Here is an 11774-nt window from a genome sequence, read left to right on the forward strand (position 1 = left end):
AATCTACAGGATGTGCAGAATTGTGACATACTACATTATGCACATAATATTGCCTATGACATAGATTACAGTGATTTCAAGGGAAGCATAACTTCAAACAGTGCTACAGATTTGGAAGACATAAATAACAAAATTTGAAACAAAATATTAACATCAAGCTATGGGATCGGCCCAAAAATTTGTAGATGAGATAAACAAACTTATTCCATCGTTCAGTGAGGAATTTGTTTTCAACTCCATCCAACTGAGATTTAAAGAGGAAATTCATAGGAAAGGAACCCTGAAAATTAGAGGCATCACGAGAGTTGTATCAAGGTCAACTAATATCAGTCCCTTAATGCATTTGTATATAAGTATACTGACTGTTAATCTGGATGGTACATTGCCTCGAAAATTGTTTATTGTGCTGTGAGAAGCTGGAGATGCTCTGCCCCCTGCAATTCTTTCTGATATGCACGATCTTGCAAGGGCAGTTGGGAATATTTACATTACAGCAAGGAAGAGAGGTAAAATGGGTGTAAGTGAATTACAGCCATAGGATGAGCACAGCTTTTGGTCAATAGCTGGTCAAAATAACTTGCTTTTGTTTGATTCCTGATCTGTGTATAAAAATTGTACTTCTTCAGAGCAAATTATCCCTCCTAAAAAGTGTGTGACATGGCAATCATAATATCTGGAACCACTGGACAAATTCAGCCTCCTGGTATTTGTTTTTTCTGTGCCTACGAAACATACAATTGTACAATAACCAAACTAGACCTAAATTCCTTGTGTGATGAACAGCACTTTGAAGTTACGGGTATAATCATTAATAGTCATAAGCTAATAGTAGTATCCATGTACAGATCACCAAAGGGAAGCATTAACATATTTTTAGAAAAAATGGACATGCTATTGAGTGAATTAAGTAATATTAAATGGCTACATTATGATATTGCAATAGGAGGTGATTTGAATGCTGATTTTGATGTTACTAAATGTAAGGGTAGTGTTGCAGATCTGGAAAACTTGCTAAGACAATACAATTTACATCATGTTAATAACAGGCCCACAAGAAACAAAGCATGTTTAGATAACATCTTTGTAAACTTCAAGACCACTGAAAACACATGCGAAGTTGTAGTGTTCCCATTCTCTGACCATGACTCCGTATCTCTAAATTATGCAAGTAAAATTCCCCTCAATAGGTGCAATGCAAACAGACCTGTCCCAACAGTTGTGATTACCAGACCCATAACTGAGGATAAAATTAAAACATTTCGTAATTCCCTTGCTGACAGAGACTGGTTTGGCCATTGTAGTGTTGATGGACATTACACAACAAGTAATGATCTGCCAGCCAAAATAATATTTGATAGATTTTTTAATGCATTCTTAACCATAGTATTCCCATAAAGAAAATAAAAATAATGGACAGCAGCCACAAATCCAGATCTCAAAACAGACAAAATATATGGTACACTAAACAGCTGACAGATCTAAAGAAACAAGTTTTGTTACTGTACAATATATACAATAGTATGAAGTCTGACTGTGCCAAATCAGCCTATGTGGAATGCAGGAATGAATACAAAAAAGCCATCCTGCAAGCCAAAAAAACCTACAATGCCAACAGCATACATAATTCCACCAATAAATGCAAAACTGCGTGGAAAGTAATTAACAGTGCTGCCAGAGATACTAAAAAAGACAAAATTAATATCCCACCACAAACACTCAATGAGTTTTTTATTAATTCAGTGAAAGAAATAGGAGACACAATTATCAAACCAGACATTAGTCCATCAGAGTTACTCTCCCAAAATTGGGGTAGACAGTCACTAAATACAAGCATGGTAACCTTCTCCGAAGTATCGCCTAGATATGTACAAGGGGTCATAAAACAACTGAAATCATCTGATAGCTTAGATATATATGGCATATCATCCAACCTGCTAAAAAAAGTGTGTGACTGCATTCTCTACCCCTTAACCCATTGTATAAACAAGTGCTTACTTGAGGGATATTTTCCTGATGAGTTAAAACTGTCTAGGATCGTCCCAGTATACAAAAAGGGAGATAAAGACTCTCCATCTAGCTACAGGCCTATTTCAATAGTACCCACATTCTCCAAGGTAATAGAATGCATCATGTACCAACAATTATCATCTCACTTTGAGAATCTAGGAATAATTAATGCTACACAATACGGGTTTAGGAAGAATCTGTCGACCATTGATGCAATCAACACGGTAGTCAGTTACATCCTCAAAGTTTTTGAGAACAAAGGCTTTGCTCAGGTCTCATTCTGTGACCTAAGCAAAGCCTTCGACTGTGTTGAGCACATGCCACTACTAGAGAAACTAGAATTCTACGGCATCAAAGAAAACAGTCTCAGACTATTAAAAGCTTATCTCAACAACCGTAAACAGGTAGTTTGTGTTGGTAAGGAAATGTCAAACATAGAAAATGTTAGAGTAGGTGTGCCTCAGGGATCTGTACTGGGGCCCTTCCTGTTTCTGATAATGATCAATGACCTCCCCTCGTTTATTAGATCCACCACTGTATTGTATGCAGATGATACGACTTTTCTCCATAGCAGTAACAGTCTTAATGATCTTAAAACCTGTGCTGAAAATACACTCACTCATGCAGCATATTGGTTCAGAGCAAATAGTTTCCTGCTAAATGAAAATAAAACTCAGCAGATAATCTTCACTCTAAGAGACAAGCCACTATCTGATGACCCTAGTTCTGTTAAATTCCTGGGAGTTTATTTAGACGAAAAGTTATCCTGGGGCCAACATGTAAACTATATTAGTAGTAAACTATCTAGAGTAATTTATTTATTGAGACAACTCAGAAATTGTGTACCTGAAACATACATCAGATCATCTTATTTTGCATTTTTCCAGAGTATAATATCCTATGGCATTATCTTGTGGGGTAACTGTAGTCATATACATGACATCCTATTATTGCAGAAGAAAGCCATTAGGATAATTACAAATTCTTCACATAAGGCTCACTGCAAACCCTTATTTACTAAACAAAAAATTATGACTGTAATAAACCTCTATATATACAATGTCTTAATCTTTACGAAGAAGAACCTACAAGATGTGAAACGTAGAGAAAATGTACATTGTTACAACACAAGAAGCATCAAACACATATACACGCCTTACCACAGACTATCAAAATCAATAAATAGCTATGAAGTCACAGGGCACAAGCTATTTAATAAGCTGCCACATGCCATACAGGATCTTCCTGAACATACATTCAAAGAAAGACTGCATGAATGGTTTATTGCCCACCCATTCTATGATACCAATGAATTCTTCAACTGTAAAATACAGTAATCTAACAGATGACCCACTGTACATTGATTGTAATATAAGCTAAAATATTTAAGTAGTCAATACCTTATCACACTGTATTATAAATTGTAACTTCATTTGACGTTGTCAATTGCTGTAATGGCCTAAAGACAATAAAATCTTTATTATTATTTATTATTATCATATTATTGCACTATCTGCAGCTACACCTTAAAGGATAGTCACTTGCACAACAAGTTCCGTGACAGGCTGTTTCACATTCTGTTGCATGCCATCACGTTCCATCAGTTCTCATCACCCTTCATACCAATACTATTCTATATGCATTCTTTAAGAGTGGATATGTAGTTGAATGTCCTTCACGGTCTGTAACTCCCAAGGAATTTGCCTTACATGTTGATGGTGCAAACCTTTATAATCATTATGGTGCACAATTTTTCATTTGGTGTTCATAATGTAAGCTAATGATTTGATGTGTACATTTCTTGAATGTCAATTATGTCTATTTCGTGATGTTTGATACGTACATCCCATAGAAAGTTGATCTCTGCACCTCCTGGACAGTCATTTTCTGTTGCCCTCCTGATGCACACAGTGGGTTATTAGCTGCTAATATTTTTCCTGCCATAATTGTTAACACGACATTTTCAAATGAGCCTTACTAGTGATGGAACATGTGACCTCGCACTCGAGGTTTGTTGTAAGTGGCCCCACTATACCATTCAGTTATAAGGAACTAAACAGCACTAAAGAAAATTTTGCACACAAAGACAAAAACAGTGCAAAACATACAAGTAAGGCAAATGAATGTAGCACATTTTAATTAGAAATTTTCTTATGGCCAAGCAACCTATCGCAGGAGAGGTGATAATAAAGAGCCATTTGTGTCCAGATATGTGCAGACACATCTCAGAGGAAAGAAACTTTATGGAGCCACAACAGGCAACCGATACCCAAGATACCATAGATAATAATGTAATATACCACCTCCACAAAAATGTAAGAGAAACAACTTTTCTGTACACCACCAAAATGTGCAGTCAATAAACATTGAACTCTTATCCCAACAGACGTGAAATATGTAACTGTCATATGTATTACAAAACAGTGGATGAAATCACAGAAAATTTTACCCAATTAAGATACCTGTTAATATACTAGCATCTGACTATTTCAGAAAAAGTAAGAAAGGTGGAGGTTCTACCACATTTATAAAAAATTCTATCATATATAGAAGTTTTACCAGTTTGGTTATTTAAACAAAGTTAAAGATTCTAAAGTAGTATATGGAAATTTTATAAACAAATATAATTATTGCAAGTTTTTACTATTCTGCAGCAGGTAATGTACATGACTTCCTCAAAAATCTTGAAATAATCCTATACAAACTACACTAAAACAAAAGGGTACTCTTTTTTTGTGGTGACTTCCATGTTGATTTTCAGTCTCCATGGCAAGCTAGAGAAAGTCGGTTGAATCTCACAAGCTCACTCAGTCTGAATACTACAGTAACATTCCCTACAAAATGTAAAAGTTCTACCAAAACCACCCTCGACCAGATATTTACAAACTGTCTCTACCAGATTGCAGAACCATTGGATACAAGCTATAGTGATCACTGTGCCCAAGTCCTGTACCTTACAGGCTGCAGCAAAAAATACACAAGCAAGGAAAGACATAACAGCAGTGAATATATAAAACTTTCATTGTTTCCTTAGCAGCAGAAAAATATAATGAAGTGGATGATATAGACAAAAAATTGGAATACATCTTAAATACATACCTATACCTCATCAATATTACTTTTCCTCTCAAATTGAAATGTATGAAATCAAAAGAAAGCCATGGATAACAACTAACATGAAATTTAGTGTCAATGAAAGACCCATCCCCTTTCAAGAGAGATGTATTAAGCAATGTGGCAAAATCTTTAAGAAAGATATAGCACAAGCCAAGCTAATGGCAAATGACAACTATGTGATAACATCCTCAAACAAAGCAAAGGCAGTGTAGAGCAACATAAGAAATGAAACAAATCAACTGTCTCATGGACATGAAAATACTACTCTGATCCACAAAAGTTGCAAATACATTAAAAATTACTATGGAAGTACTGTAAGGAAATTACTACAAAGCATCAACAAACCCACACCCAGAAGACAAAACAAAAGAAAAACATCCACAGACTCATATTTTCTGGAAAACTGCTGCTGACAAAATTATATCAATGACAAAGAGTCTCGAAAATAAATTCTCATGTGGAATTGATCACATTCTATTTATCATTAAGAACTCCCTAAGTAAAATGGTTATCCAACTTAGCTGCACTATGTGATCAAAAGTATCTGGACACCTCCAAAAACAAACGTTTTTCATATTAGGTGCATTGTACTGCCACCTACTGCCAGGCACTCCATATCGGAGACTTCAGTAGTCATTAGACATTGTGAGAGAGCAGAATGGAGCCCTCCGCAGGACTCACGGACTTCAAATGTGGTCAGGTGACTGGGTATCACTTTTGTCATATGTCTGTACACGAGATTTTCACACTCCTAAACATCCCTAGGTCCACTGTTTCCGATGTGATAGTGAAGTGGAAATGTAAAGGGACACATACAGCACAAAAGCATACAGCCTGACCTCGTCTGTTGACTGACAGAGACTGCTGACAGTTAAAGAGGATCGCAATGTGTAATAGACAGACACCTATCCAGAACATCACACAGGAATTCCAAACTGCATCAGGATCCACTACAAGTACTATGATAGGCGGGAGGTGAGACAACTTGGATTTCATGGTTGAGCGGTTGCTCATAAGCCACACATCACGCCGGTAAAAACCAAGTGACACCTTGCTTGTGTAAGGAGCATAAACATTGGATGAATGAATGGTGGAAAAATGTTGTGTGGAGTGACAAATCACGGTACACAGTGCGGCGATCCGATGGCAGGGTGTGGGTATGGCGAATGCCCAGTGAACATCTTCTGCCAGCAGTAAAATTCGGAGGGAGTGGTGTTATGGTGTGTTTGTGCTTTTCATGAGGAGGCTTGCTCCCCTTGTTGTTTTGCATGGCACTATCACAGCACTGGCCTACGTTCATATCTTAAGCTCTTTCTTGCTTCCCACATTTGAAAAGCAATTTGGGGATGGCAATTGCATCTTTCAACACTATCGAGCACTTGTTCATAATGCACGGTCTGTGGCGGAGTGGTTACACGACAATAACACCCCTGTAATGGACTGGCCTGCACAGAGTACTTACTTGAACCCTATAGAACATCTTTGGGATGTTTTGGAGTGCCACTTTTGTACTAGACCTCACCGACCGACATCGATACCTCTCCTCGGTGCAGCACTGCGTGAAGAATGGGCTGCCATTCCCCAAGAAACCTTCCAGCACCTGAGTGAACATATGCCTGTGAGAGAGGAAGATGTCGTCAAGGCCAATACCTTATTGAATTGCAGCATTACCGATGTAGTGTGCTGCAAACTTATAAGTCATTTTCAGGCAGGTCTGTATACTTTTGATCACGTAGTGTAGATGTCCTGACTGTATAAAAGTGGCAAAAGTTATCCCAGTCTTTGGGAAAGGCAGAAAAAAGATCATCGAAAAATAAGATCTGTATTATTGTTATCTATGTTTGGTAAACTTCTGGGGGGTTAAATTATCAAAGATTAGCTGAAACCAAATCTCTGATGCTCACAAAGGTTTCAGGGAAAATAATTCCACAACAACTGCTATATAGAAAAGGCATACACCTTCACACTAGATACTCTAGACATAAAACAAAGCTGCGCAGAGTGGCCACGCAGTTTGAGGCGCCATGTCACGGACTGTGCGGCCCCTCACGCCGGAGGTTCGGGTCCTCCCTCGGGCATGGGGGTGTCTGTTGTTCTTAGCATAAGTTAGTTTATTTAGTGTTTAAGTCTAGGGACCAATGACCTCAGCAGTTTGGTCCCCTAGGAATTCACAAACATCATTATAAAACAAAAAGCAGTTGGGATTTTCCCAGATTTGTCAAATGTATTTGATGACTTAGGCCACAAAATTCTACCAGACAAACTGCAGTCATATGGCAGCAGATGGGTCCCTCTAAACAGGTTCAGCTTGTATCTTACAAACAGGAAAAGTAACAATAACACACAGTGATCCAGGTAATATCAAAATGTACTACTCTGACAATGGTGATAATGCACAAGGCGTGCCCCAAATATCAACACTTGGAACATTTCCGTTCCTTCTTTACATACACGACTTACTGTTGAATGCCAGTGCCGCTACTATTACACACTTTGCGGGTGACACTAGTATCCACATTACCAGCAGAAGTGACTATGAATACAAAAAGGCCATCACTGAAAGTGCAGGTGAGCTGGACGATTGGTTTGATGGAAGTAACCCGATAGTCGACACAAATAAAATCACCTTCCTGAACTTCCTCCTGAGAAACAAGAAATTTATGCCTGATAAGAAATTCCGTGGCTCTGAAATATCCCTAACATCAGAGACAAAATTTTTAGACCTGTGGATGCAGAGCAACTTACAATGGCAAACACACACTAGCAAAACTAACAGTACATTGACCAAAGTGTGGTACACTTTATACACCTTCACATGCTGCTCGAGCCCAGAGACTGTTTGCACTGCTCACTATGGACAGTTTCATAGTGTAATGCAGTACAGTATTGTATATGGGGAGACTCCGCATGTAGCTCAGACATCCTCACACCCGACAGAGAGCTGTGAGAGAATAGGGCAAAGTTGACTGACAGCTGCAGGCCTCCCAAACGTCACTCATTCTACCTCTTGGCAGCCTCCGCATATTAGAAAAGGGTAAGTTTGTAAAAGCGATTTTGCACAATTCAGCTAAAATGTGAATGTCCACAATCATGGTACAAGACAGAAAACGAAACTCCATGTTTGAAAAACGCATACCTCTGCCTTTAAAATTTTAACATTTAAGCAAGGCATTTGATTTGATTTGATTTGATTTTTTATTGTCCAGTTTTATCATACAGCACAAATTGTACAATTGATATTGGATAGGTCAAAGATAAGTTACAATAACATATAGTATTAGCAAAATAGTAGGCAAATTAAAAATAGGTACCTATTACAATTAATTTTGTTACGTATTCAGAAATTCTCTGACAGAATAGAAACAGTGCTTTATTAGAAATGCCTTTAGTTTAGCTTTAAATAGTGGATGAGTAGCATTTTTTATTTCCTCTGGTATCTTATTGTGTAGTATTACACCAATGCTAATTATGGTCGGCCGGAGTGGCCAAGCGGTTCTAGGCGCTACAGTCAGGAACCGCGCGACCGCTACAGTCGCAGATTCGAATCTTGCTTCGTGCATGGCTGTGTGTGATGTCCTTAGGTTAGTTAGGTTTAAGTAGTTCTAAGTTCTAGGGGACTGATGACCTCAAAAGTTAAGTCCCATAGTGCTCAGAGCCATTTGAACCATTTTTTTTTTGTTAATTATGCTCCTCTGATAGGTGGTTGTTCTGTGATATTTTTGATTTCCCTCTGGTACTATAGTTGTGTACATTTTTGTTCTGTAGCAGTTTGCCTGTTTTCAGGAGGTAGTCCCTAGTGAACAATATAGTTTCATAAATGAATAAGCTTGGAACATTTAGAACACCAAGCTCAGTAAAATGGGATTTACAGGACTCCATCTTTTTAAGGCCACAAATTACTCTTAGAGCTCTTTTTTGCATTCTAAAAACCTTTACACTGTGAGTTGAGTATCCCCAGAAAATGATCCCATATTGGATTAGTGAGTAGAACTGTGCATAGTATGCCTGTAGTACTGTTGTTTTGCTTGTTGTAGCCTTTAAAATTCTTCGGCCATAGCACACAGATGATAGTTTTATACACAAGTTATTTATATGTGTGTCCCACTTTAAGACTTGCTGAACCCATAGACCCAAAAATTTTGTAACACTTACATTTTCTAGGGGATCATTTTTTAATTGTGCTTCAATAGACATTTCATTAGTTGGTGGAATTAAATGAAAATCGACACACACTACACACTGTTTATTCAGTATGTATAATGAGGGGGGGGGTTTTTTTTTTTTTTTTTTTTTTAGCCACTCAGAAAGTGTTTTAATAGAACTTTCTGCTGTGGACTGCAAAGTTTATGGACTGGATCCACTGAGCAATATGCTGGTGTCATTGGCAAACAGTATAGTTTTTGTGAGACTCGTGTAGTTTTTGTGAGACTCATACATTCAACTAAGTTGTCCACATAAATCAAGGACCGAGCGAGGTGGTGCAGTGGTTAGCACACTGGACTCGCATTCGGGAGGACGACGGTTCAATCCCGTCTCCAGCCATCCTGATTTAGGTTTTCCGTGATTTCCCTAAATCGTTTCAGGCAAATGCCGGGATGGTTCCTATAAAAGGGCACGGCTGATTTCCTTCCCAATCCTTCCCTAACCCGAGCCTGCGCTCCGTCTCTAATGACCTCGTTGTCGATGGGACGTTAAACACTAACCACCACCACCATAAATCAAGAAGAGTAGTGGACCTAAGATTGAGACCTGTGGTACACCATATTTTATTGGTAATTCACTAGAAAGAAAGAAGTTGTTTCTTGTTTTATTCATATTGTTGAATTCATACTGAAGCGATAATTTCTGCCTGCAGTTTTTTAGGTATGAACACAACCAGCTATGTGCTACACCTCTATTCCTCGTCTTCCTAATTTTTCGAGCAGAATGTTATGGTCCACTGTACAACACTTTTCCATCAGAAATAAAAGAACAGTAAAGTCTCTGACTTTGTTAATAAGAATATAACCTGAGAGAGAGAGAGATGCAATATCATTGTACAAGGCGAACAACTTTGCTTCTGCCGTTTCCCAATAGGTGGTGACAACGGTAAGTAGCGGTCGAAAGAAACAGATCGCAGATGTCAGGCAGTTAGCTTGGACCTTGGTCAACATAACCTCATTCAAACATTAGTTGATTTGTGTCTGTACCATAAAGTTGTTCTTGATTGAAAATGTCAGTTTATGAGCCTAATTCTCGTCATTTGTGGGAGGTGTTACTGTTTTGTTTCAGTATGAAGAAAACAGTGGCTGAGTCTCATCAGATTCTCTCAGGTACATGTGGTAAGGACGCTATTAGTGAAAGAAAGTGACGTGAGTGATTTCAACATTTCAAGAACGGTGATTTACCATCATAGACCAGCATAATGGTGGAAGGGAGGATGTTTTCGAAGATGCAGAACTGGAGACATTGCTGAGTGAAGACTAGTGTCAAACTCGAGAAAAATTGGCACAATTAGTGGGAGTGACACAGCAAGCCATTTCAAAATGTCCCAAGGCTATGGGCACGATTCAGAAAGAAGGAACCTGGGTCCTGTGTGAGCTGAAACCAGGAGATGTTGAATGCTGTTTGTGTGTTTGTGAACAGTTGCTTCAGAGGCAAAAACCGAAAGAATTTCTGCATCACATTGTGACCGGGTACGAAAAATGGGTTCATCACGATAATCCTAAACACAAAAAATCATGGGGACATTCTGGCCATGCTTCCACGTCAATGGCCAAACCGAGTATTCACCGCTGCAAGCTCATGCTCTGCATTTAGTGGGAGCAGCTCGACGTCATGTATCGTGACGTGTTAAAACCGAGTGAAATAATCACGAGTGCTCATTATCGAATGCAATTAATGTGTTTGAGCAGACCATTAAAAGACAAACAGCCGCAATACAGCGAGAGACACATAAAGTGATTTTGCAGCACGACAACGTTCGACCCCATGTTGCAAAAGAGGTCAAAACGTACTTGGAAACATTAAAATGGGAAGTCCTGCCCCACCCGCCTTATTCTCCCGACATTGCTCCCTCTGAGTATCACCTGTTTAAATCAATGGTGCATGTTCTGGCTGACCAACACTTCTGAACTCACAAAGAAGTCACAAATTGGATCGATTCGTGGATCACTTCAAAAGATGAACAATGTTTTCGACGTGGGATTCTTACACTGCTCGAAAGTTGTGAGAAAGTAGTGGCCAGTGATGGAAAATACTTTGAATGATACATGTGTATCCATTTTGTTTCATTAAAGCCTCAAATGTTGGGGGAGAATGGTGGAAGCAAAGTTGTACACCTTGTAATAATTTGTAAAGTGAAGATATGCGAACCAGGTATTTGTTGTGTGTATGTGTGAAAGGGATACAAAACTAAAATAAAATTGTAATTAAAAGAAGTATGTAAAATCATGTTTCCTAAATTTTCATCACATCACTTCATTTCCTCAAACTGTCACATGATGCTATGAACTGAGCAATATCAAATGTATGTTTTGTGCTTCACCATGCGCATGTCTTGCACAAGAGTGAATCAGAGGACAAATAAATAAATGAGATGGCAGACATTATTAGTAGCAATCTCAAATTTTTCACAGTAATTCAGTTATGTATTATGAAGTGCTGTCTTG

At 38.4% G+C, this 11774-nt stretch overlaps 1 non-coding gene across 1 annotated transcript; it reads left to right on the forward strand.

The window, feature by feature from the left end:
- Positions 1-9593: 9593 nt before the first annotated feature.
- On the forward strand, positions 9594-9666 carry Trnaa-cgc. The gene has a single exon. It is a non-coding gene; the product is annotated as a tRNA-Ala (tRNA).
- The last annotated feature ends 2108 nt before the right edge of the window (positions 9667-11774 follow it).

Source organism: Schistocerca piceifrons, chromosome 11, assembly GCF_021461385.2.
Source record: "Schistocerca piceifrons isolate TAMUIC-IGC-003096 chromosome 11, iqSchPice1.1, whole genome shotgun sequence".
Taxonomy (NCBI): domain Eukaryota; kingdom Metazoa; phylum Arthropoda; class Insecta; order Orthoptera; family Acrididae; genus Schistocerca; species Schistocerca piceifrons.